Consider the following 24,306-nt stretch of genomic DNA (forward strand, 5'->3'; position numbering starts at 1 on the left):
CTTTTGACCAACTGAGCTGCCTTCTCCCCACTGTTTTCCTGCCTGGGTGAGAAGGGCTGGACCTCCATCACTTGAACCTAGAGTGAGTGGAATGGCTTGCTGGCTTGCCTCCAGTTCTAAGTCTCAGTGACATCAAACGCTTCAACTAGCCACATCTGCATGTGGACTGTACAAAGCTGTGAGTCTGCTCTGTCAAGTGGTGCCACACCAGTCCTGGACAATTGGAAGTTAGGCCTAAGGTACTTCTACATCCAGAACTCACGCATCCTCATCAAACCTGGGCATCTTTGTATTTGCATGAGTCTGACTTAGCGCATCCTCATCGTTACTTGGAGCAGACCCAATGCTTTTGGAATTAATGCATCGCCCACTGCCGAAGCAGCAGTCATGTATCACATTCAGAAAAAGCACCATGCGGTTGAAAGCGATGCTTCACAACAGTTGCATGAAGAAAATCAACATAACTAATTTATTGCGTTGCTCGACACCAATGCATCACTTTGGCTTCACATCCAATCTTTGTCTAAAATGACGCATCTCAGATCAAGGTACTTTGGTTCAGCTGACCCAAGTGCGTCCCTGTATCTGGCCTGCACTCCACTGCTGTTTGCCTAAACTGTTGGCTGTGCCCCGGTCCAGTGTAATCAGGTATCCCGTTCAATCTCGTATTGCTTCTAAGTGCTATTTAGCATTTATTCTTTGTGTAATTCATATCTCAACATCTGCTTGTTGGATTTTTGTTGTTTTGGTCGTATCACAATCTATTCTAACCTGCTTTGGAGTCTTTTTGTTGTGTTTTCAATGTGTTATTATTTGAAGTGTTGAGCGAATACTTTACACATTGACTGCTCTATGCCAAGCTACCAGAGGGGGGTGCACATGATACTTTTGGGTGTGTTGTAAGTAAGAGTTGGCGGAACTTGCAGAGTTTTACTCTGTGGAATTCAGTGGAGTTACATAAAAACTCTGTGAGATTCTGTGGAGTTCTGCCCACCTCTAGTTTTAAGTAGAGTGTGTGCAGCGGTGACAGAGGAGCAAACCATTGGAGGCACCAAAGAGCCTGAGGTTTCCAATCAAGGTAGTCCCTGAACTTGCCGTGGGATGGGAAGTGGTACAGGCAGAGGGATGCCGATCAGCCCCTAGAAACCGGCGGTGTGTGGAACAGGAAAAACAAAAGAATGAGAGACTTCTATACATGCAAACTATCTCTAGCTTCAGAACATTCCAACGAATACATGCCCTTAGTGTGGTTTTAAATTAGTACATCGATGCACAGTCATATTAAATTAAAATGCAGTTTCACATACAATATAATGAATTATTTCTTTATGCGTAAAAGGCCATACATCTTGAAAGTTGGTGCCCACAAAGGTCGGTAAGACAGCAGAATTCACCCTTTGCTGTCCGAGGATATGAGCTAGGCTCCTCAAACTGAATTTGGTTAGAGTGAAAGCAAAGGAATTCTGATTTTTTTGTGATCCATTCCAGGGAAACTGGAGGTAAAGCCTATATTTGGGAATATTCTGCCTTATTTATGATGTGTTCTTATGTGTGAATGTAAACAGGTGGGGCTTTCTGGGCTTTAACAAGCAGTCATAAGGAAGATTTTTCCCTCCCTATCAGTGGCCTAAAGGTTGTCAAGAGTAAATATAAGAAGAATTGGTAACAGGAGGTTCACAGCCCTCCAACCCGTACTCTCTTTTTATCCAGGCAGATCCAGTCCCTGTCGCTGAATCTGGTCAGACTAGCTCACCAACAGGCCCCCGTTGATGGGGGTTTCTGCTATATTCCTGCAGCTTGCGGCTCTTTTTTCCCGCAGGGTCAAAAGTTGTCAAGAGCTACTCTGCTGGCTTAGTCTAGTCCCTTCACAGGACACCACATGCCGTTTATTAAGCAGAGGAGGATAATACACACACTATGAAGACCACTATAGGCACATGTACAGACAGCACGCGCTATGGTGTGAACCTGTTGGTTATGGCACAGCAGCAACCAACTACTAGATCCAAGGCCCTGCCCTCCAACTATAGGCAGCAGCAATTACAGCATAAGATGGACTTATTGGCCTTGTCTACGGCCCCCCCTCAACATGACTCCTGGCAGGGGGCCACCTTAAAAGATACAGCTCGAGTAAGATGTAGGCAGAACATAACTCCAGTGCTGAGTAATTTCGCTAGCAGAGCGGAGAAACAGAATTTATTAGTTATTCTGTGTTACTCTTGTAATGCTGAATTACTATCTTCCTCCAATTATGCTGGCGTAATTAAAAATTCCACCCAACCCTAGTTGGGACTTACCCTGACTAGGATTGTGGTTCCTGCTTGGAAAGGGTGTATACCTCTGCCAGCCAGAAACCCAATTTCTAACACTTGTGATCAGTGGTGAGGATAGTGCTAGTGCACTGCCATAGAGTGAAAAGGTGTACATTACCCATTCACATCCAAGACATTTCGGATTGTTCCAATTTTTCACTGTTCTCCATTTTTTATATTTTCTCTATATCATGTCTCTGCCTCCTGGTTCAACATCTAGGGCCATGGAATTTGAGCTGACCAACTTAGACAACTACAAAGTGGTCCTTTTGTAGACTTTTGCAAGTCCAGGGTGCCACCATAAAGGTGGAATTTCAAAAGGAGCTGAGTGACTGATTGATTGATTGATTGAGTGACTGGGCAGAAGCCAACTCAGAAAGAGAGTGGTGGAATGGTGGAGCATGGGAATGGCTCTTCTGAATAACCTTCTGCATTGACAAAGTGTGAAATCCCTGAATGTGTGCTCCCTGTGTGAGCAGGAAGGAATGTCTCATCCTATGGTCTATCTCTAGAGGAGCTGAGGGAGATGAATGAAGAGAGAAAATTCAAACTGCAGATGGCAGAGTTAATAATGGAGCCTGATGGGGAAAAGGCTGAAAGGGTGGCCAAACAGGCTGAGCGAGCCTGGGAAGAAAACAAGGCTGAAAGGGCCTTGGAGTAGGAAAAGTTGTTGGCTCGTGATAGAAGCTAATACGAGCTGCATATCTAGGCCACACAGGTGGAGTCCAGCAGTTATAGTGGTGGCATACATGCAGTACCTGATGGAAACAAGAGGGTTTGTATACACAAAGATTTGGTGCCCAGTTATGAGGTGGGAGATTACATTGATAAGTGGTTATATGCTGAGATTGCACTGAAGGTACACACAGTTCCTGAGGAGCACTTGGGGGGTAGTCTGTGGAAGCACATGCCAACACTAGGGAGGGTCACACTTCTTACATTAGAGGTTGGGGACCAAACCACATACACCCCTATGAAGATCATTTTGATTGCCAAATCTGGGCAGACTCCCAGATAGTATTGCCATAGATTCAAGAATAGACAGAAGCTTTCCAACTAATCCTTGATAGATGTTTTTGACTGCTGAGGTAAGGTATTGAGTGGCTGAGTGAGAGCAGCAAGGTTTCTGAGTTTAATGAGTTGTAACATTTAATCATGAGAGAGCAAATGCTCAGTGTCTGTTTTTCCAAGTTAAACCGGCACCTAGTTGACAGTAAGCTGACTGATCCCTGGATGCTTGCTGAGGAAGCGTACCTCTGGGATAGCACCAGAGTGTCCAAGAAAGTATCTGGGGGACACCCAAAAAGATGGACATGGTTCCCAACAGAAGTAGGAGAGGGGAAAAGAACTTAAAAACAAGGAGATTTCAAAAGGTCCCCAAATTAATTCCCAAGGGAGTAGTGGTAACCAGTCCAAGTCTGATCCTAGAAAGGACGGGTTGATTGACCATAACACAGGGAGGTTTGTAACCCAATGTGCAGAGTGATAGAAATATGGGCACGCCAATGGCAACTCCAAATGTCCCAAGAGGGCACAGACATCCACTGGTGGGCAGATATCAGAGTTATTGAGTATAATGCTCTGGGAGGAGGTAGTACCAGTTAATTTTGTGGGCCAGGCAGAGATGACCCTAGTTTTCCTGGGTGGTAGAGAAATGATGTCAAAAGCCCACATTCCTTCAAATATTTCGGAGTAGGCAGTGGGTCACCATTAATGGGCAACATGTGGAGGCTCTGCAAGACCAGGTGCCAGCATGACAACTGTCAAGTGTCAGCTGGTGTCTGTGGAGCAAGTCCTATATAACACATTCCACCAAGTCGTAGTTGCAGACAATTGTGAAAGCCATCTACTGTTGGCTCTGGTTCCCTTTGAGTGGAGGTGTGGGGTCTTGGGGCCATAATATCAAGGACCGGTGTTAAAATTATCACCATTTTATTGGAAGGAAACTGCTGATAAAACGGCGATAATGGGCTTGATAATACGCCCTTGTTAATTCTCATAGAAGCCCATGTTAACATCAGAACATGAGCTTCTATGGGAATTAACAAGGGCGTATTATCAAGCCCATTATCAACATTTTTTCTGCATTTTCCTGCCGATAAAACAGCGATAATGTTGACACCGGTCCTTGATAATATGCCCCTTAGTTTCTCTGACAGATGCTGTGAGCTGTCCTGCTATTCTTGTTGATTGTTTGCTAGGCAACAACCTGGAGTCCACTGCCTGGAGGGAAGCAGAGGTCAGGTTTCACTTGGAGATGATGGGATTACCTGAATGGGTCTGTATGATCACATGCGCCATGGCTGCCAGTAACTGGAGTGAAGGATGCCTGGAGCCTGAAACAATGGCCTAGACAGCTGCCAAGGAGATGGACAAGAGCCATGGGAAACCGATCCTTGAAGTCCCCACAGTGGAGGCTGACAGGGTCCCTGAGGAGGGGGTCCCAGAATTAATCAGGGAAAACACTGCTGCTCTAAGTGACTGATGTGAGCTTGCCAGCTGGCAGGTTGAGGGTGGACACACCAGATAGGAATTCTGCCAAGCGCAGAGGGAGTATCTCACTTTTGGGTGTGTGAGGCACCAGGCATCAGCCCATGCAGCAGGTGCAGCCTCTGGGTATTACCTAATCTACTGGGAGAACAACATCCTTTATAGAGACCCTTAGGTTCCTGGTGCTTGTGCAGCCCATTTGCTGGTGGGTCGGGCCTTCCTACTGGTTTTGGCTCCTGATATACCCCTGGCAGGACATTTTAGGCAAGACAAGACCTTTACTAAGCTTTTCTCACACTTCTATTGGCCACAAATGAAAGGGTGGGCATCAATGTCATTGGAACCTTGGAACCCAAGACAGCCCTAGGCAACTAGGCAACAGGTTTGTTCTGGTCTTATTAGACCATGCCACCAGCCACCCAGAGGCCATCCCTCTGAGGTCAGTGACATCACCTGTGCTGGCTACAGCTCTGATGGGGATCTTTATCTGTGTTGAGTTCCCCAAGCTGTAGTGTCTAACAGAGGCACTAATTTCATGTCCGCATACATACAATTCATGTGGAATGAGTGTGGTGTACCTTATAAGTTCGCCAACCTTATCACCCCAAATCAATGGTCTTATGGAGAGATTCAACAAGACCTTGAAAGGATTGATTATGGTCCTGCCTGAGCCCATGAGGCATAAGTGGAACGTCCTCCTTCCACCCCTTCTCTTCACCTACAAGGAGGTGCCACAGAAAGGAGTAGGGTTCAGCCCCTTCAAATTTCTAGAACACCATGTTATGAGACCTCTGAGCCTTGTCACGAAGGGTTGGGAGTAAGTTCCCAGGGAAATCTACCAAGATATGGTCAGCTGCATGCTGACCCTCCGCCACTAGATGCACCACTTCTGGAAAAAGTAACTTAGAAACCAGCCAAGAAGTCATGAAGTCCACACTGGTGGAATTTCAGCTCGGACATAAAGCATGGGTCATGGAACCAGTAGAGCCCAGGGCTCTCCAGGACCGCTGGACTCACCCATAAGAAATTAAGGAGCATAATAGGGAGGCCATCTCTTGGTGGCTATCCAGACTCCTCAGAACGTCTTAAGGGTGCTCCGTGTCAACAGACTAAAGCCTCACTCTGAGAGTTCCGGTGTGAAGTGAGCGTTCTCGTTGTGAGAGATGAGGGAGTGGAAGAGGAGAGTGAAACTCGTTCTTACCTCTTCCATGCACAGGAGCACAATGGGTTATCAAAGGGTGTCAAAACCCAGACCCCAAAACAGCAAAGGGACTGTTACCAGTTGCTGGGGCAGTTTGACTCACTGTTGGCACTCACCCCTGGACTCACATATCTGTATGTCCATGATGTTGACACTCAGGACAGCATCCCTGTAATGAACATTTACAGGTAGTCAGACAGGATGAGGGCTATAATCAAGGAGGAAGTCTCCAAGATGTTAGCATTAGGGGTGATTAAGCCAGAAAAAAGTCTATGATAAAGCCCTTTTGTGTTGGTACCAACAGATGCTGCACCGGGCACAACACGAGAAATCCGGTTCTAAATAGACTATAGAGTACTCAACTCAGTCACCAAGACTGGTACACCCCAACCTGAGCTGATTAACTCATTGACAGGCTGGGCACTGCAAAGTTCCTCAGTACCTTTGATTTGGCATCAGGGCACTGGCAGATCACTCTGACTGAGGGGGCCACAGAGAGGTCTGCATTATCAACACTAGAGGGCCACTTCCAGTTTTGGGTGATTCCCTTTGGATTGAAAAATGACCCTCCTACCTTCCAACGTTTGGTTAACTGGGTCCGGGCTGGTAAGGAGGCTTACTGTGCTGCTTACCCAGATGGCATTGTGGTTTCCAGTTCCAGAAGGGAGGAAGAACTGCATCATCTCCACGAGGCACCAGGCAGGCCTGTCCATCAAGGCAAGTAAGTTTCAGACTGGGCAGGATTCCGTGGTGTATTTGGGACACCTAGTAGGTGGAGGAAAGGTGTAGCCCCTCCAGGCCAAGTTTGAAACCATCATGGCCGGGCGGCCACCTAAAACCTAAACAAGAGTGAGAGCCTTCCTATGCCTCACTGCCTATTATAAAAGATGTATTAAGGGTTATGGCACCATTGTTGCCCCCCCGCCTTAACTGAGTTAATTTCTAAGAAGCTACCCAGACTGGAGTGCTGGACAGAGGCTTGTCAGAAAGCCTTTGATTTTCTCAAGGAAGCCATGTGCACAGCACCTGTACACAGGACCCTGACTTCTCCAAGTAAGTCATCTTTCAAATGGACACCACAGAGCGTGGCATAGGGCAGTCTTAGTATGGCTGATTGAGGAGAACCTAGACCAACTGGTGGCCTTCAACAGTAGGAGGTTATTTCCACGGGAACAGAGGTGGAGTGACATTGAAAGAGAAGTTTTTAATGTGGGCTGGGCACTGATGAAGTTAAAGCCATACCTGATAGGGATGCACTTTCTGTTTCAGGCAGACCACAGACCCCTTAGATGGCTCATGCAGATGAGGGTGAAAATCTCTGTGAAGAGAACTCCCAAGGAGATGTGTCGCTCTCCCCACGTTCAGCTGAGTGGACAGATGAAGGACCTGACAGCGTTAGGGAGGTCTTTCCCCAACTTTTTACCTGCCGCCTCCATTTCCAGTCTCTTTTTTGCTGCTTTTAGGATTCTGTGGAATTTAGCATTGCTGACCAGTGCTAAAGTGCCTGCACTCCCTCTCTTAAACATGGTAACATTAGCTTAACCCCAACAGTAGATTTAATTTACTAATAAGTCCCTTCTAAAGTGCATTACATGTGCCTAGGGTCTGTAAATTCAATGCTACTAGTCTACATGCAACACTGATTGTGCCACCCACTTTTGTAGCCTTTTAACCATGGGACAGAATAGCCATTACAGAGCCTGTATGTGCAGTTTAACACTGCCACTTCGACATGGCAAGATGAACCTCTATCCAGGCCCACAACTGCTGTTTTTATATATGTACAACACCCCTAAGGTAGACTCTTTATGACCAACAGAGCAACGTATTTAAAAGGCAGGACATGTACTTTTAAGTTTTACATGTCTTGGTAGTGAAAACCTCCCATTTGCATTTTTCACTACTGCAAGGCCTAGCTCTCCATTAGGATAACATTTGGGTTATCTTATTTCCTCTTTTAAGTGTAATTCCCAATTGTGAAGAGACAGACTTTTCAAGTTAGGTGTCTCTGAAATCACAATTTAAATGGTAAAGTTTAACTTTAAGTTATAGTTGAGCAAATGCCACTTTTAGAAAGTTGGTATTTAGTTACTTTAGCCATTGTGTACCTGTTGCATGTCTCTAAATGAACATCTAGGTTGGGTGATAGCTGCGCTTTGTTCATTCCCTCTAGATAGCCACAGACACAGGGAGCTTAAGTGTGACTGAATGGCCATCTACATCCCGATGGGCCATCCTGGGCAGGATGGGAAGGTAGCTGACACTTACACCTGAATAGGCTCTGTCCTCTCCCCACACAAAAGGCTGCATACCACCCTATAGGTACTATGAAGCCAGGACAGGAATGAAGGACCTTGGTGCACTCAAAGCTTCTTTGAAGTTTCTCCCACTTCAAATGCACACCTGGGTATAAGTACTGGTCCTCTGACACCAGGAATTCAGTACACTTCATGACCGGTGACCACTCTTCCAGGAAGAAAAGCTGCTGCGCTGCAGGAAAGACTGCCACTCTGCTGGACTTCTGCTTCTCTGGATTCTTGCCTTGCTGTGCCCTTGCCTCACTGAGCTGCCCACTCTCCTGCCTGAGTGAGAAGGACTGGACATGCATAATTTGAACCCAGTGTGACTCCAAGGGTTTGCTGGCTAGCCTCCGGTTGTAAGTCCCAGGGATATCAAAAACACCAACTACCTGCATCTGCATCTGTACTCTATAAGCTGTGAGTCTGCTCTGTCAAGTGGTGCCACCCCAGTCCTGGAACCTTGGAAGTGAGGCATCCTGATTGGAATGGGGGCATTTTTGCCTTTGCGTGAGTAAGAACCTGCTCAATCTCATAGGTGTGTGGGGTGGACACTGTTCATTGCCTTTGGAACCAGCCCATCGCCTTCACAATCGACGTACCGCTAACTGTGGGAGATGCAGCTGCGCATCACATTCAGAACCAGTGACCTGCAGTTGGAACCCAATGCATCACCAGTTACATGAAGAAAATCAATGCATCTTGTCCACCGCGTGACTCAACACTGACGCATCACTTTAGCTGCACCTCATATCTTCGTGTATAATGAAGCCTCCCAGATCAAGATACTATGGTTCAGCAGACCCAAGGGATCCCCATATTTGGTCCACACTCCATCGTGGTTGGCTTGAACTTTTGACTTTGCCCCGGTCTGAGAACAGATAACTCATGAAAACACTTATTGCTTCTAAGTGCTATTTTGTATTTATTTAAACAAATTTATATCTCAACTTCTACGTGTTGGATTTTTGTCATTTTGGTTTTGTTTTATTTATAGAATCATAATCTATTTTTCTAATCTGCCCTGTGGAGTCTTTTTGTGGTGTTTTCATTCTGTTGCTGTTTAAAGTGTTGCACAAATACTGCTCACATTGCCTCTTAAGTTAAGCCTGACTACTCTGTGCCAAGCTACTAGTGGTTGAACACAGGATAATTTAATGTGTGTTGAGACTTACCCTGCCATGATTGTGGTTTCTGCTTGGACTGGGTGCATACCTCTGAAATCAGAAACCCAATTTCCGACAGAACTAGCTTAGGGTTGCCATTTGTTAAATGGATGAATCTCTTATGAACTAATCCATTGGCTAGGATTCACACTGGCTTGCTAGTATCAGAAGCCTTCATTGAGGAATGTGCCATCAGACATGGATGCACTTGTCCTCGCTGTTATGTGCTTTGGCCAAGAAGCCCTGTGTTTGCACTCTCTGATTGGGACTATACTTCTGGGGTCTGCATCTTGCTTCTGATTGTACGTATCTATCCTTGTACTGGGATGATGATATGCTCCTGTAATTGAGTGGTGAAGACTCTGATCTTTGGAGAGATGTGTCTGTGTTTATGGACTTTGGCCACTGCTTGGGTCTGGAGGTCAATTGGGACAAGCCCTATGTTTACCCCCCTCCGGGATGATTTTGCAAATGGCGGATTTATCCCTATTGCCCCAACACTGTGGTGGCAGTTGCACACTATCTGCTATTTAGGGGTAGTTGTCTATCACTCATCAGACTTATTGTACAAAGGGAATTAAAGCTGTGCCATAACCAGTCTTTGACACTTTGACCCTCTGTATCCTTCTGGACCACAGTACCGCTGTTGGTGAGTGGTCCAGTGGCTGTCTCAAAATTAGTTGTACTTCCCCCTCCTTTATTTATTTGCCGCTCTGCCCCAGAAGTTCTTTTGGGAACTTGATGGTATACTACTCACATTTTACTGGGGCACTTTGCAATGCTGTGTGTCACTCTGGATGTTGTGCTGGTAACAGAGGGTAGCCAAGTAGCTCCCAATTTCAAGCTTTATTACTTAGCATTTCAGCTGCAGTGGGTTATACAGTCGAGGTCCTATCAGTGGGATGGTACAGGTATGCGTGAGGGGGGCTTGCCTTCCAAAGGGATGTTGACTAGTGTTTTGATGAGGCCGGCAACTGCTTCTAAGGTGCAGAATATGAATGTTTTGATTAGAATGGCATGCTTTATTTGGGCTAGGGCACCCAATAGGATGCATAGCTCAACATCATACACGTGCGAGGCTCCACTGCTGGTTTCTCAGTAATGGTAGATAGTCGGAGCTCTATAGGTGGATGGCAGCTGGGGTCACTGTATAGGGTGAACTATTTGTGGGGTTGAAGCATGCACCTTCTCAGAACTCCAAAAGTCTTTTGGCCTACCCATGGGATATTTTTTACTACACTGAGCCTTTGTCCAAGGGATATGTGAGCAGAGGTGTTGCAAAGTTGTGGAGCCACCAGAACATAACTGGTTGTGCCATCGTTTCCTCATTATGTGTTGAACTAAGGAAGTCACCTTTCTCTAAGGGACTCATCTGAAAGAAGTGTAGCCAGGCCTGGCGTGACTTCACTTGCACTGGGAGGAGGCCTTGCGGAAACCCTTGTGGTATTTGGCTTGCAGGAGAGTGCTTGAGTTTTCCCCTTGTGTGTCTAGAAATGCTGGCTTTAAGTTTATCCAGTTTATCCAGTTTTATTACTTACACTGAGCTTACCTTATCCCTCGGCAAATTCATGCTATTTTTCCAGCTGTGACGTCGGCCTGCCCTAGATGCTATACAGAAGATGCAGGCTTTTTACATATGGAATGGAACTGCCCGCTGCTGCTGCCATATTGAACCACTGTACTTCAGGTGGTTCATCGAGCTACCAATTGGGAGTTCGTGCCTAGTCCCCAGCTGTGCCTCTTGGGCCTTTATGAATGACATGGCTTTGATTTTTGCCCACAGACCACTAGCTATGAGCTGGTAATCATCTTGTGGCCCAGATGTGTATATTAGGGGGTTGGAACTGGTGAAATATGTGGACAAAGAGAGGGAGGCGATTCAAAGAGATGAGGCTAGCGGAATTTGGAAAGTTTTGATTCAGCCACCATGGGATGCAGTAATGTTGGCCTATCCTTGTCTGGACCACACAGGTAATATCGTGGCAGACATGTCTCACTCGAGTACCCCCTCACCTATTACCACACAGCGGAAAAAGCTCTGCACTTTGGAGGATCCCGCTTAGGTACTTTTGGGGTTAGAGTGTGATTGGCTTGTGCTTTTTTGTGAGTATAGCTCTGGTGTTGTATGAACAAGCTCCCAAATTCATTGAATCTTATGTTAAATATTAGCCAGCCACTGTGGGCAGAGCTTAGCCACGGGGGCCACTCCACTTGTTCCTTCCTTTTACCATTGATTTGCTGTACACCGTGCTACCAGCTCCAGCAATCATTATGCACTGTGCCCTTTGCCTGGCATCTCCACTGCTTTGTAATCTGTTTTATTGGTTTAAAATACTAATAAAAGGTATTTACAAAAAATAAAGTCAACTGAAGTACTTTACGGGTGAAAGAGAGTCAAAGTTTAAAAAGACAGGATTTTAGCTTTTTCTTTAAGGATTGTTAGGACCTAGTATTGACTTTAAGATCCTAACTGAGGAAGGTCCAATGCTTGGGGACAAGTGGAAGAAAGAACAGCCACCATGGCGTTTGTATGAAGTCTGAGGAATGAGAATCAGAATGTGCATGTACTGTGTGGAGAAAGTGGACAGGGGATAGGGCAACATTTTCTGTCTGATAAGGTGACCATTTTACCAAGGGTTTTGTGGATCATGCATAAAGATTGCAAGTTTGAATTTATCCTGACTGTGAAACAGTGAAGAGTGGGAAGATGAGAATGTACCAATCACCACTCTGGCAGATTTGGTAATAGGTGTACGAATGTATTGTGCTATAGGTAAAGAGGGATACATCACCAGTGATCAAAGATTGTGCTACTATTTAACAGGAGAAAACGACAAGAAGGACGATTCTTTTCTTGAATGTTCTTAGGAATGTAAACAAGGTAGCAACTACCTGGTTGAACTTGTTAGGAAATGTCGGGTTATATTTATTTTACAATGGCGATCAAAGTAGGAGCATTTCCAAGATCTGGGGTCACAAAGCTGGTGGACAAATGATTGACTGCTTGCAGAATATCAGAAACTCTGTAATACCACTGCTATGCTTAGGACAGTTATGCTCATCCATTTGACCACAGTGAAATGCATGTTTTGTTTGGAAAGTCTGGTCTTCTTAGCTGTAACAAAGACTTGGGTGCTGATAATATATGACACAATTTGAAAACCAAATAATCATAATAAAGCTGGCAGAGAAGTGACATAGATTTTGAATAAAAAAGGACCTGGGGAACAGTGTAAGGGTACCCTGAAAGGATTACTAATAGTCTTGGAGGTGAAAGAAAACAGAGAAATAGACTGAGGTTGATTAGGTAGAAGGTGTTGGATCCAGTTGCAGGAGTTCCCGCAGATCCCAATGCTGTAAAGATGGGACAGGGATAATGTGAGTTATTGCTCAACTGCGTCAAACAGATGGAACAGGGCCATGGTTGCTGTTCCTCCCTGGTTGTGGATATTCTTGAGAATTTCAGAGACACACCATAGAAAAGATTTAGTGATATGCAGAGTGTAGAAGCCAGATTGGGAATGGTCAAATATACAACTGGTCTCCATATAGAGAGAAAACAATTATTTCACGTGCTTTTCCAGAATATTGGCAGTGAAGGGCAAAAAAGAAATGGAATGGTAGTTATTCCGATTTGAGGTATCTATCATATGTTTTTTAGGTAGTTGCTTGAAAAATGCTGGTTGACATATATCTTGAACTGTTCGTACATCCTAGGACATGTCATATATATGTTTAGTAGAGCAGAATCAATCATATGTTGGCTATTAGAGAATGATTGAAGCAAACAAGGGTCAGAAAATCATACTGATTTGATGTGTGCCATGGCATATATTGTGTTTTCCAAAGAAATACAAGTACATTTAGCAAGTTTAGAGCTAAATGTGGACTCTTAGGTAGTAGAATTACTTTTTGTAACATGTATGGAGGATCAGTTAGAAAATGCACTTATATTTTAGAAATGTATTATGCAGGCTTTGGGAGAGATTAGAGCATAGATCTTTGAATGCAGTGATGGTATAACCTTTGGCAGGCTAATGTTTATCGTAAAAGTTTCACTGGGCTGATTTTCCAAGGATACAAAAGAATATACATATAATATGATGGATGTTGTACATATTATACACTGATATTTCTTGATGGCTGTTGTGTATATGTCTTTCAAGTTAGGATCATAATCGGGTCTCCAGGGGGCATATTACCAAGCAATAGCGATAATTATCGCTATTGCTTGGTTAGAGACAAAAATTTACTGCTGCGCTGCGGCGATTTTTACCGCAAATAAACCTTGGTTTTACCAAGGTTTATCGCAAATGCAATAAAAATCGCTGCAATGCATGAATATCGCTGAAAAGTCACCGATATTCATGCATTACCGAGCTAATGCTCTTAGCCATGTTATCCACCTCCCATTGGATAACATGGCTAAAAACTGCTCAGGGCAGGTGTTAGCTTTTTGAGATATTCGCGCTTCCAAAAGTTGGTAATAGGAGATAGCGATGTTAACAACTGTTTTCAGTCGCTAACATCTTGGCACGCCCACTTTGCATATCATTAGTGATAAATATCACTGACATGCAAAGTGGGGCCCAAGATGGTCGTTATCTCCTACTAGCTGTCGCTAACTGGTGTTAGTGACAGCTAGGTAATAGGGAGATAATTTTATCTCTGCTTTCTTGGCTTTTAAAGCCAAAAAAGCAGAGATAAACCCCCTTGATAATATGCCCGCAGATTCTTTCCAACAATTCAGCAATGCATTGTGAAGGTTATTATTATACTAGGAGGGAGGGGGAGTATGGTGAGTGAGTGAGTGAGTGAGTGAGTGAGTGAGTGAGTGAGTGAGTGAGTGAGTGAGTGAGTGAGTGAGTGAGTGAGTGAGCGAGTAAGTGAGTGAATGAGTGAATCGCAACATTTAAAAAAGGCTAATGTATTAAGGGTTGAGGTGATCCAGATATTTTAAATTAAAACTAGCCTTGGCTATGTCATGGGACTGGGAAAAAGAATGTAATATAGTACATAATTAGGACTAAATGAATTGATTTTGGAAAGGTTTCAGTAGTATAAGTAATATGAGGGTAAAGAAGGGAAATATAACACGCATTAAAAATGTATTAGGTTTTGCCTATGTGATTATTACATTTTTTTAGTACGTTTTAAGTTGGTGAGCAGTTGCAATACAAGCTACCGAAACTTAGTAAAACTGTTATGACTTTTTTCAGAAAGGCTACATATTGTGAAGTATTTGGTGGGAGCAGTGGGCAGAAAACACATAAAAGCTTGGCTTATTTTACTTTGAAACAGCCATCAGAGGTACCTGCAACTCTATGTAGAAATAGGAGTTAGGGGACCCCATCTAGGACAGGGGCTTAGAGTGCTCCTGGGAAGAGGGCTAACGCTATACATAAGAAGAACAGGATAGAGAAATATTCAGAATTGTGGGGCATATTATCAAGGGGATTTATCTCCGCTTTTTTGGCTTTAAAAGACAAGAAAGCGGAGATAAAATTATCTCCCTATTACCTAGCTGTCGCTAACACCAGTTAGCGACAGCTAGTAGGAGATAGCGACCATCTTGGGCCCCACTTTGCATGTCAGAGAAATTTATCACTAATGACATGCAAAGTGGGCGTGCCAAGATGTTAGCGACTGGAAACAGTCGCTAACCTCGCTATCTCCTATTACCAACTTTTGGAGATATTCGCGCTAAGCGCGAAGATCTCCAAAAGCTAACACCTGCCCTGAGCAGTTCTTAGCCATGTTATCCAATGGGAGGTGGATAACATGGCTAAGAGCATTAGCTCGGTAATGCATGAATATCGCTGACTTTTCAGCGATATTCATGCATTGCGGACGATTTTTATCACATTTGAGATAAACCTTGGTAATATCAAGGTTTATCTGCGATAAAAATCGCCGCAGGTGGGCGATACATTTTTGTCTCTAACCAAGCAATAGCGATAATTATCGCTATTGCTTGGTAATATGCCCCTGTGTGCTTGTTCAAAAAGGTTTTAAGGTGATGGGCATAGTGATTAAGATATTGGGAAATGATCTACCTCATGGACTGTATGATATGCAGCTGGGAGATGTGCTTGCATTCAAGGGCAGTAGAGGTGGAGCTCTCAACGAGCTTTCTGCCCCCGGGTTGGGTTCTCTCCATTCAGCTGCTAGGATCTCAGCACTCACGGGCTAAAAAGAATGCCTGCAGGCACCGGAATCTCCAGAAAGCTGATGCTATTAACAGACCAGTTGCAGACAATTTGCTTCATCTTCCCCCGCTGACCCAGTTGGGAGCGAGCTGATTGATGCCCTGCTGGTAGTGCCCTGCGGTAGCGCCGGTACCTGGAGGTGTAGGCTGAGAGGTGCCAGCCTCAATGAAACACCCATTCTAACCTCAAGGCTGTACTGCCCTCTCTCTGCAGTGGTAAGAGCATGGGACCTCTAGCAAGGAGGACAACAACAAAAAAACCTGCACCCACAGAAAATAAAAATAAAACATGCTAACAGAGCCATCCCACAGGTGTGTTCTTAAACGGATACTCAAAATAAAAATAAAGAATTTACTTCGAACCATGGTCTTGTTGGTATGGCTGTATTATCATTTTTTTTTGTACAAAACTGGCTCTCACATACAACATCGATCTGAGAGAGCTTCTACATGCGGCATCTGAGTATAACAAAGAGCTTTGACTTGAAACATATGGAAGTGGGAAATTTCTGATGTGCAATATTGTTTTGCTCTTTATTAAAGCACTCTGGTAATAAAAATGCATAAATAAATAAACTTTAAGGCTTTGCAGAGGGCGGGATTTAGTGCTGAAAGCGAGGCTTGGAGCACGATGCATTATAAGCCTCATGCAATAATAAATTAAAGAAAATGAAAATGGAGCCGATATGCATTCTTAAAATGCGTGCAGCCAGGGGAGAATGATTATGTAAATGAGCTGTACAAGGGAGATTAGGTTAACAAGGACAGTGCATGAGCTGTGCAGGGAAAACATTAAAAAAACAATGCCCCTAAAGCGGATGGAAACAGTACTTCAACACCGGGAAACTGATAAAAGAAGCATTCGAGAGGAACAACACAAGGAAACAGGAAACAGTGTGCTACCCTCATCCTCCTGGACCTATCAGCTGCCTTCGACACGGTCTGCCACTGTACCCTATCAGTGCTCCTCCATGAGGTCGGAATTCAAGAGAAGGCCTTGGCCTGCACCACATCCTTCCTCTCCGGCAGAACCCAGAGTGTCCGCCTGCCCCTCTTCCGCTCAAGAACTACTGAGATCATCTGCGGCGTCCCACAGGGATCGTCCCTCAGCCCAACGCTGTTCAATATCTACATGGCTCCACTCGCCCGCGTCGCGCGACAACCCAGCCTCAACATCATCTCCTACGCAGACGACACCAGCTGATCATATCCCTCACCGAAGACCCCAACACCACCAAAGCCAACCTCCACAGAGGAATGAAGGCCGTCGCCGACTGGATGAAGGACAGCAGACTGAAGCTGAATTCAGACAAAACAGAGGTCCTCATCCTCAGACCCACCCCATAAGCCTTGGATGACTCCTGGTGGCCCACATCGCTAGGCACACCCCCGGAACCCACCGACCACGCACGCAACCTGGGTTTCATCCTTGACTCCTCCCTCTCCATGACCACGCAAGTCAACGCCATCTCCGCGCCCTGCTTCATCACTCTCCAAATGCTCCGCAGGATTTTCAAGTGGATCCCTCCCGACATGGGAAAAACCGTCACCCAGGCCCTCATCACCAACAGACTCGACTATGGAAACGCCCTCTACTCAGGAACAACAGCCAAGCTCCTGAGACGACTACAACGAATCCAGAACGCCTCAGCACGACTAATCCTCTGCGTCCCCCGACGCAGCCACATCGCACCCCACCTGAGAGGCCTGCACTGGCTCCCAGTCAACAAAAGGATCACCTTCAAACTCCTCATCCACACACACAAAGCACTACACAACACGGGACCATCATACCTCAACAACCGACTCAGCTTCCACACCCCCACCCGCAACCTCTGCTTTGCCACCCTCGCCCTCGCCACAGTTCCCTGTATCCGGAAAACTACTGCCGGCGGCAGATCATTCTCCTACCTCGCTGCCGAGACCTGGAACGATCTCCCTGCCAGCCTACGACAGACCCAGGACCTGCTGGCCTTCAGAAGACTTCTCAAGACCTGGCTCTTCGATCAGTAGCAGCCCCCCTCCAGCCCCCCCAGCGCCTTGAGACCCTCACAGGTATGTAGCGTGCTTTATAAATGCATGAATGATTGATTGACCCACACCAACTGTGCTTCTGCCTGCCTTCCTGGAGACACAGCAGACAGACGAGGCCTCATCTGGGTCACATTGGGGCAGCTATGCACTGGGAATATGGCTTGTTCAGCCCGATAGAGGACTCGACTGCATGAGAGCAGCATTCTAGGGCACCCTTATGCACCAACATGGTACCTAGGGCTGCCATGACTAGGTGAGAAATACAAAAGGTCTCCATGGACCTTCAATTACTCAGATGACCACAGCAAGTTGTTGGACAAGGTCAGATGCCACAATGAGGCCTTGGAGAAAGCCAAAGATGCAGAGGGCCGCAGCAGGAGAAACAACAACAGAATGGTAGGATTACAGGGATGGGCAGAAGGATCTGACATATTCAGCTACCTGGAAACCTGGCTCTCCTCTGAAATAGAACCTCCCTAAATTATTCACCCATAAGTGGGCTCATCGGGTGGCAGCCACATGTCCCCCATGGGCAGGTGACCTGAGAACCTTCACAAGTACATAACTTCAGAGTGGCAGTTTTCCCAAACTACACACTGGAAGTGTAGGGCAAAAGGGTGTCTTTCTTTGCAGTCAAAAGGGAGTTACGTTATGTTGAAGTTATGAACATGCTGCTATTCCCTACCAGATTAAAAGTGGTTGTAAAAGACATGTTGCTATTCTTTGACCATTCCAAATCCACATGTGACTGGCTGGAAACATATAGACTGGGTACAGGTGATGTACAAAGGGTCAGACCCCCACCACCAAAGAAACTGAAGCAGCAATGATGTAACCCGGCAGGGCCCGCAAAACAGCAGGTAGAATAATAGAGTGCTGCAACAGTGGAATCTGCAAACGCATTCCAAATCTTGGAGACACAGGACTTAAATGCGCACTCCTTGGAGGCGTCATGGAGTGACTCAGACTCTGATACCTTGCAGGAGGCAATCCAGTTGACACCGAGGGTGGCAGATAGCCTATAAGCCATGGACCTGACCAGTTTTGAGGTGACCTGATGGCACAGTGGTGACACTAATGGACTAGTACTGAAAGTGTTTGCCCACTTCCAGGAGGGCAAGGTGTAGCCCCTGTGACACTTGTTTAAATCCAGGTGATGGCCGGAGAGGTCCTACCCCTGAAAATTATGCACACACTCCTCCCTTAGTTCTTCCATTCACAATTATGACTTGGAAGAAAATACACTATTACCTATGCAGTCTCTTGTTGTTGGACAGAGGGGTGTTGCTTTTCTGTCCTGGGTAGAGGGAGTTGGGGATTATTGTTTTGTTGTTACCTGGCCTGGACACTACCCAAACCATTACTCAGTTATCACCTCACTTGACTGGCTGATGGCCCTCTGGTTGCCTATACATGCAACAACACAATGCTACAGGGGCCTGGAACAAGCTCCTTTCATAGTCAGACCCAAGGATGACACACCTAACTTACCATGACACATCACACAAACAATTACTTGTTCCTCATTTGGAAAGTGAGGGGTATGTGCAAACCGACAAAGTCCTGACATACCTTAAATGATGGGGGGTTGGCATGAGATGCACCTGGTGACCACTGAGGTCACAAATTTGAAGAATAGATGGAAGGGGCAGGTCTGTGCTGTGGACTCCTCCTACACCAAGGGTTCACTAATATGGATAAAGGAGCCAATGTACAAGCACGTAGACAAAGCGGGATGATATATGAACTTACAGGAAAAAACTCAATGGGTTCCTTATAATATTGGGAAACATTTATGCACCTAACACAGTGCAAAGAGCGCTTTTCACCTCCATAGCAGAAGCTTTATTAACTGCCCTGGATACTCAGGGTAGACTATAATTCTGTGGTGAAGTCTATACTGATAGCTCGACCCCACCTTTTCCTGATCACCCACCTTTAGGTTAACCCATGACTTTGAAATCTGAATGGTGCACTGTGGACTATGAGATGATTTGAGACTGCACAATGGGGGTCAACAGGACTGCTCTTTCTTTCAATTTTTTCCCCCTCATATTACCTCTTACAAGCTAGTGCCCTCCTAATCGCCGCTGACCCATGTGCTTGTATCCGGGGTCTATTCACAATCAATGTTTGCGCCGAGTAATCTCTGGGGTCTCACTCCACAAGCTGACCAGGAGGTTTGATCATAGTACGTCTTGCTGTTCTGTTAGTGTACAGTAAATTCCATATTTACACCTGTTCAGCCTTCTTTTTATTCAAATTCAGCTTATGATCCAGATCCTTAAAGTATCATAAAGAATTTCATCACTCACTCTATTCTAGAATTGTGGCATGACACCAACTCTTGCAAATCTCTCTTCTTGCCAAGAGGACTAAGTAGAATATGAATTCTTTTTTGAGCCTAGAAAGACACAACAAACCAGATCCAGGCTGTACACCAAACATAATTAAAGTGGGTCTTACCTTTATTCCACACCCAAGATGCCAGATATTGTCATACCCACTTTCCCCCACAATTTCTCTAGTGCCAGACAATTGGCAAACACATGAATATCCCCTGCTTCTCAGCCTCTGCATCTTTTACAATTAGCTTCTCCAATGCCTCTTATTTTAGCCAAGTTTGCCAGCGACCAGTAAATTCTGTGCAGGGTAAAGAAGTGATTATTTCTTAAAGCAGGGGACTTAATTACAGCATAAATTGTGCTTAAGGATACTTGTCACAATTCCTCCAGCTCTTCAGTTAGCGAGTCACCTTCCCACACCAGATACAGGGCCTCATGTTCTCTTCTGCTGCTTCAACCAGGTAGTCATACCAAAGAGCCAACTCCTTCTTTCTTGACCTCAAATCCTGTAGGTTCTTCTCCATGGGATTTTCTCCTTGGGTTAACAACTGCGGCTCCCTGGCGCATGAGGATACACGATAGAACTTATACCATTGGAGCCTGCCATTGGTTCAATTTCTCCATGGACCCCGTGATCAGCACATGCCTCTCTCCATCATCTCCCTTGAGCCTGTTATTTCACAGTTTTTCAGCGGTATTGTCAGACAATCCAGTAAACACTCTGGAGTTCCAGGAGAGTCCCATACTGGTGCCCACTCTCTATAATAAGAGATATTCCTACCACATTTTCACTGCAGACTTCAGAACATTCAGCCTGCATTTCCTAAATACTTTCGGAGCCCCGAATTTGTATAGGAAGCTCACGTCAAATGTATTAACCAGCATGGCTCAGTACATACAGCCCACAAGGGTGTTTTCTGGCAGGAACATTCTACTATTCTTCATCTGGTATGCCCAGCAGTAAAGTTGAAAGTCAGGGAGCCCTAGCCCACCTCTTTCTAGACTTCTTCCTAGCTTTTCCATGATACCTTTACCCCAGTTCCAGTCGAAATAAAGGAGATGATTATTCTACCTTGTATTCTTGAGAGGGTTTTCTAATCAAATCCTAATGGAAAATTATCAAATAAACAGGAGGACGTGGGTAAAATAGACATCTTAACCAAGTTGACCCGACCATACAGGGCGAAAGGGAGATTATGCCACTTCTTTAGGATCTTTCCTACTTCCTTGAACACGTTCTCTAAATTCACCCTGGGGATCTCCTCTAGATCCTGCAAAATTGTTATTTCCAGGAATCTCAATTCCTTTGAAACTCTTATGCCACCATCATCCTGGTTCCATACCATCACCTCTGTTTTGCTGCCGTTTATCTCATAGCCTGTCGGCCTCCCAAACGTGTTCATCTCTACCATCAAATTCAGAAGAGCTTGGCTTATATCTCCAGGTACAAAATCAGGTCATCAGCGGATAGGGCGATCTTCCTAGCAAAAACTCCCATACTGAAAGTACTAAATTTGCTGGTCTGTCTTAAGTTTTGTGCCAGGGGTTCAATATAAAGATAGAAAAGGATAGCTGACAGAGTGCAGCTCTGTCTAGTCACTCTCCCGATCTTTACCTCAGCTGTATGGCACCCATTAACCAAAATTTGTGCTTGAGGTGCCTTGTATATGACGCACATGAGATTCCTAACTGCCTCGCCAATACCAAACACCTCTAATGTGTCTCTCAGATATTTCCAATTTACACGGTCACAAGCCTTATCGGATTCGAGGGTTTCCATTGTGAGGGGAGCTCCCTGGGTTGAAGCTAGATCTGTTGATCCTATTAGACTGTGTGTAAGTTCCCTCATCTGTCTTCCTGGAAGAAAGCTGTTCTGCTCTTCATTAATCAGGACCTCAGGTGTCTTACTTAAACCAGATGCCAGTATTCTAGTAAATATTTTAAAGTTGGAATTTAGCAGCAAAATTGGCCGATATGAGTGATATTGCACGGGATCCATATCTGGGTTTGAAATAAGCGAAATGACTGCCTCATTCTAGAACTCAGGCATAGGGGAGTCTCTACTCAGCACATCATTGAATAATTCAAGCTAAACAGGGATTAGTTCCTCAGAAAGTCTGATCTAAATTTCATTTGGGATTGCATCTGGACCCGCTGCTTTCCCTTTTTTGAGCTTTTGAACTGCTGTGAGGATTTTATTCCCTGTTATTTCCTGATTTAAATACTCCTGGTCATCACTACTCAGCTTTGTAAATTGTTTCTCTAGGAGCCATTGATCTACCTCAACCTCATCCACCTCAAGGTCTTCTGAATGTAAGCCCTGATATTTTAAAAAAAAAGCTTGTTCTATCCCAACCACATCCTCTACCACTCTGTTATATTTATCTACCTTTATTCTCCTCATATAGTTGCAAGACTTGTCCATTTTGGTTTTCATAGCCAACAGTTTCCCACATTTCTTCTAACCCTGGGCAGAGTTTGCGGAGTTGCAGTATGTGAAGTGCAAAAAAAACTTGCATTACGCGGAGCTCCACAAGTGGCAGTGTACGGTAGAAAAATGTTGTTCGCTGTGATTGCACAGTGCTGGATGCTTGTCTGCACTGTGCAATCATTGCGAACAGCACCATGCACAGCGCAAGCTTACCTTTTCGGCCGCTCGAGTAGATTTTTACTCGAGCTGCAGCTTTCTCAACGGGAACGGGCATTTTTTCCACGCGATCCCTCGCGAGCATACGCAACCACTTGCAATGAGAAATGTGACCCCATGTTGAGAAATCGCGCTGGGAGGTTTATTTTCCACGCTCTTGATGTTGGCGATTGCGAGCGAGGGAAAATCTTGCCAGGAGGTGGATTTTCCTCACTTGCGCTCACCAACTTGATGCTGCTGAAAGCGTGCAACGAAAAAATCTCTGCTCCTCTGAGCAAAGTGGAGTTTTTGGGAACTCCACGTAGCACGGACTGCTGGAAACTCTGCAAACTCCCCAAGCGGAGCTAAGTTCAGCGCCCAAGGTTAATATTTTCCCCCGCTCATATTCCCTCAATTTACTTGCAACCCATTGCTGTTGTAGTATGTCCTCCAGTTTCACTTTAAACTGATGTTTTAAATGTTCAACTTTTTCCTCTAAGCTCTTCCTTACATTCCCCTAAACGTGTCTTCCTCTTCCTCTAAGTTCTTCCTTATATTCCCCTGAGCGTGTCCTGACTTTAAGTTATCTTCAGCCACTGCCACTTTATTTTCTAACAGGGAGATTTGCTTTCTTTCTTCTCCTACCCAGGCCAGAAGAGCTCTTTAAGTATCCCTCTAGCCAGGACCTGAACGCATCCCACTCCACATCAATAGGGGCTTAGATTGAATTCCACCTGAAGAAGTCAATTGCTTCCTTCTGTATTGCGTTCATAACTCTTGCTTCCAGAAGAAGCCTTCTTTTTAAAGCCCATCTTCTTATTACAGGACATGAGAGTACTTTTAATTTTAAACATGGTCAGACACATGGATGGACTGATATTCAACATCCATAAATCTTTCTGCTTCCATGGCCTCCTGAAAATAACTATCTAACCTAGAATAGTGATGATTTTCTTACTATGTAATAAATAGTTTCTAGTCTTGCCATTTACCTTTTGATACACAAAACATAGATTCCGATTGTCTTACAAGGACAAAAAATAAACCCTGACTTTTAGTGAATTGATTTGAGATCAGGCTGCTGAACTATCTAGGTATTATTTAATAAAACATTAAAATCACCTCCTAGGATCAATGGGGCCTCAGAGTCTAAAAGGTAGGTAAACAGATCCTTCAATAATGTAACATGATCCACATTCTGGCCATAATAAGAGTCTGCCTAGCATTGATCGCCCCAACCACACAGCACCCTCCTTCATCCGCATTATATGCCTCTATAGCTCTACTTCAGAGTTTATTATTATTCTTATAGCAACTCTTTGTGTACAGTGACTACCACCTTCTCTATCCACCCTTGTTTGTGAAAAGACCTATACTTTCTGTAACAAATGAGTCTCCTGTAGCATATTAACCTTAGCATGACTTTCTTTCAAGTATTGTAGGACTAAATGTTGTATTCTTCTAACTCTTAATCCTTTCACATTCAAGCTCAGAATATTGAGGAACTCACCCCGCGATCTCTCTTCCTCCCCATTACCCCTTCTCAAATATCCCCAAGCTAACTATGATCCAATCTAATCTATATAAGGACTTTTTCTTTCTTTTTCTCCCTATGCTCCCCACCATG

The sequence above is a fragment of the Lissotriton vulgaris genome, chromosome 7 (genome assembly GCF_964263255.1).
Source record: "Lissotriton vulgaris chromosome 7, aLisVul1.2, whole genome shotgun sequence".
NCBI lineage: Eukaryota > Metazoa > Chordata > Amphibia > Caudata > Salamandridae > Lissotriton > Lissotriton vulgaris.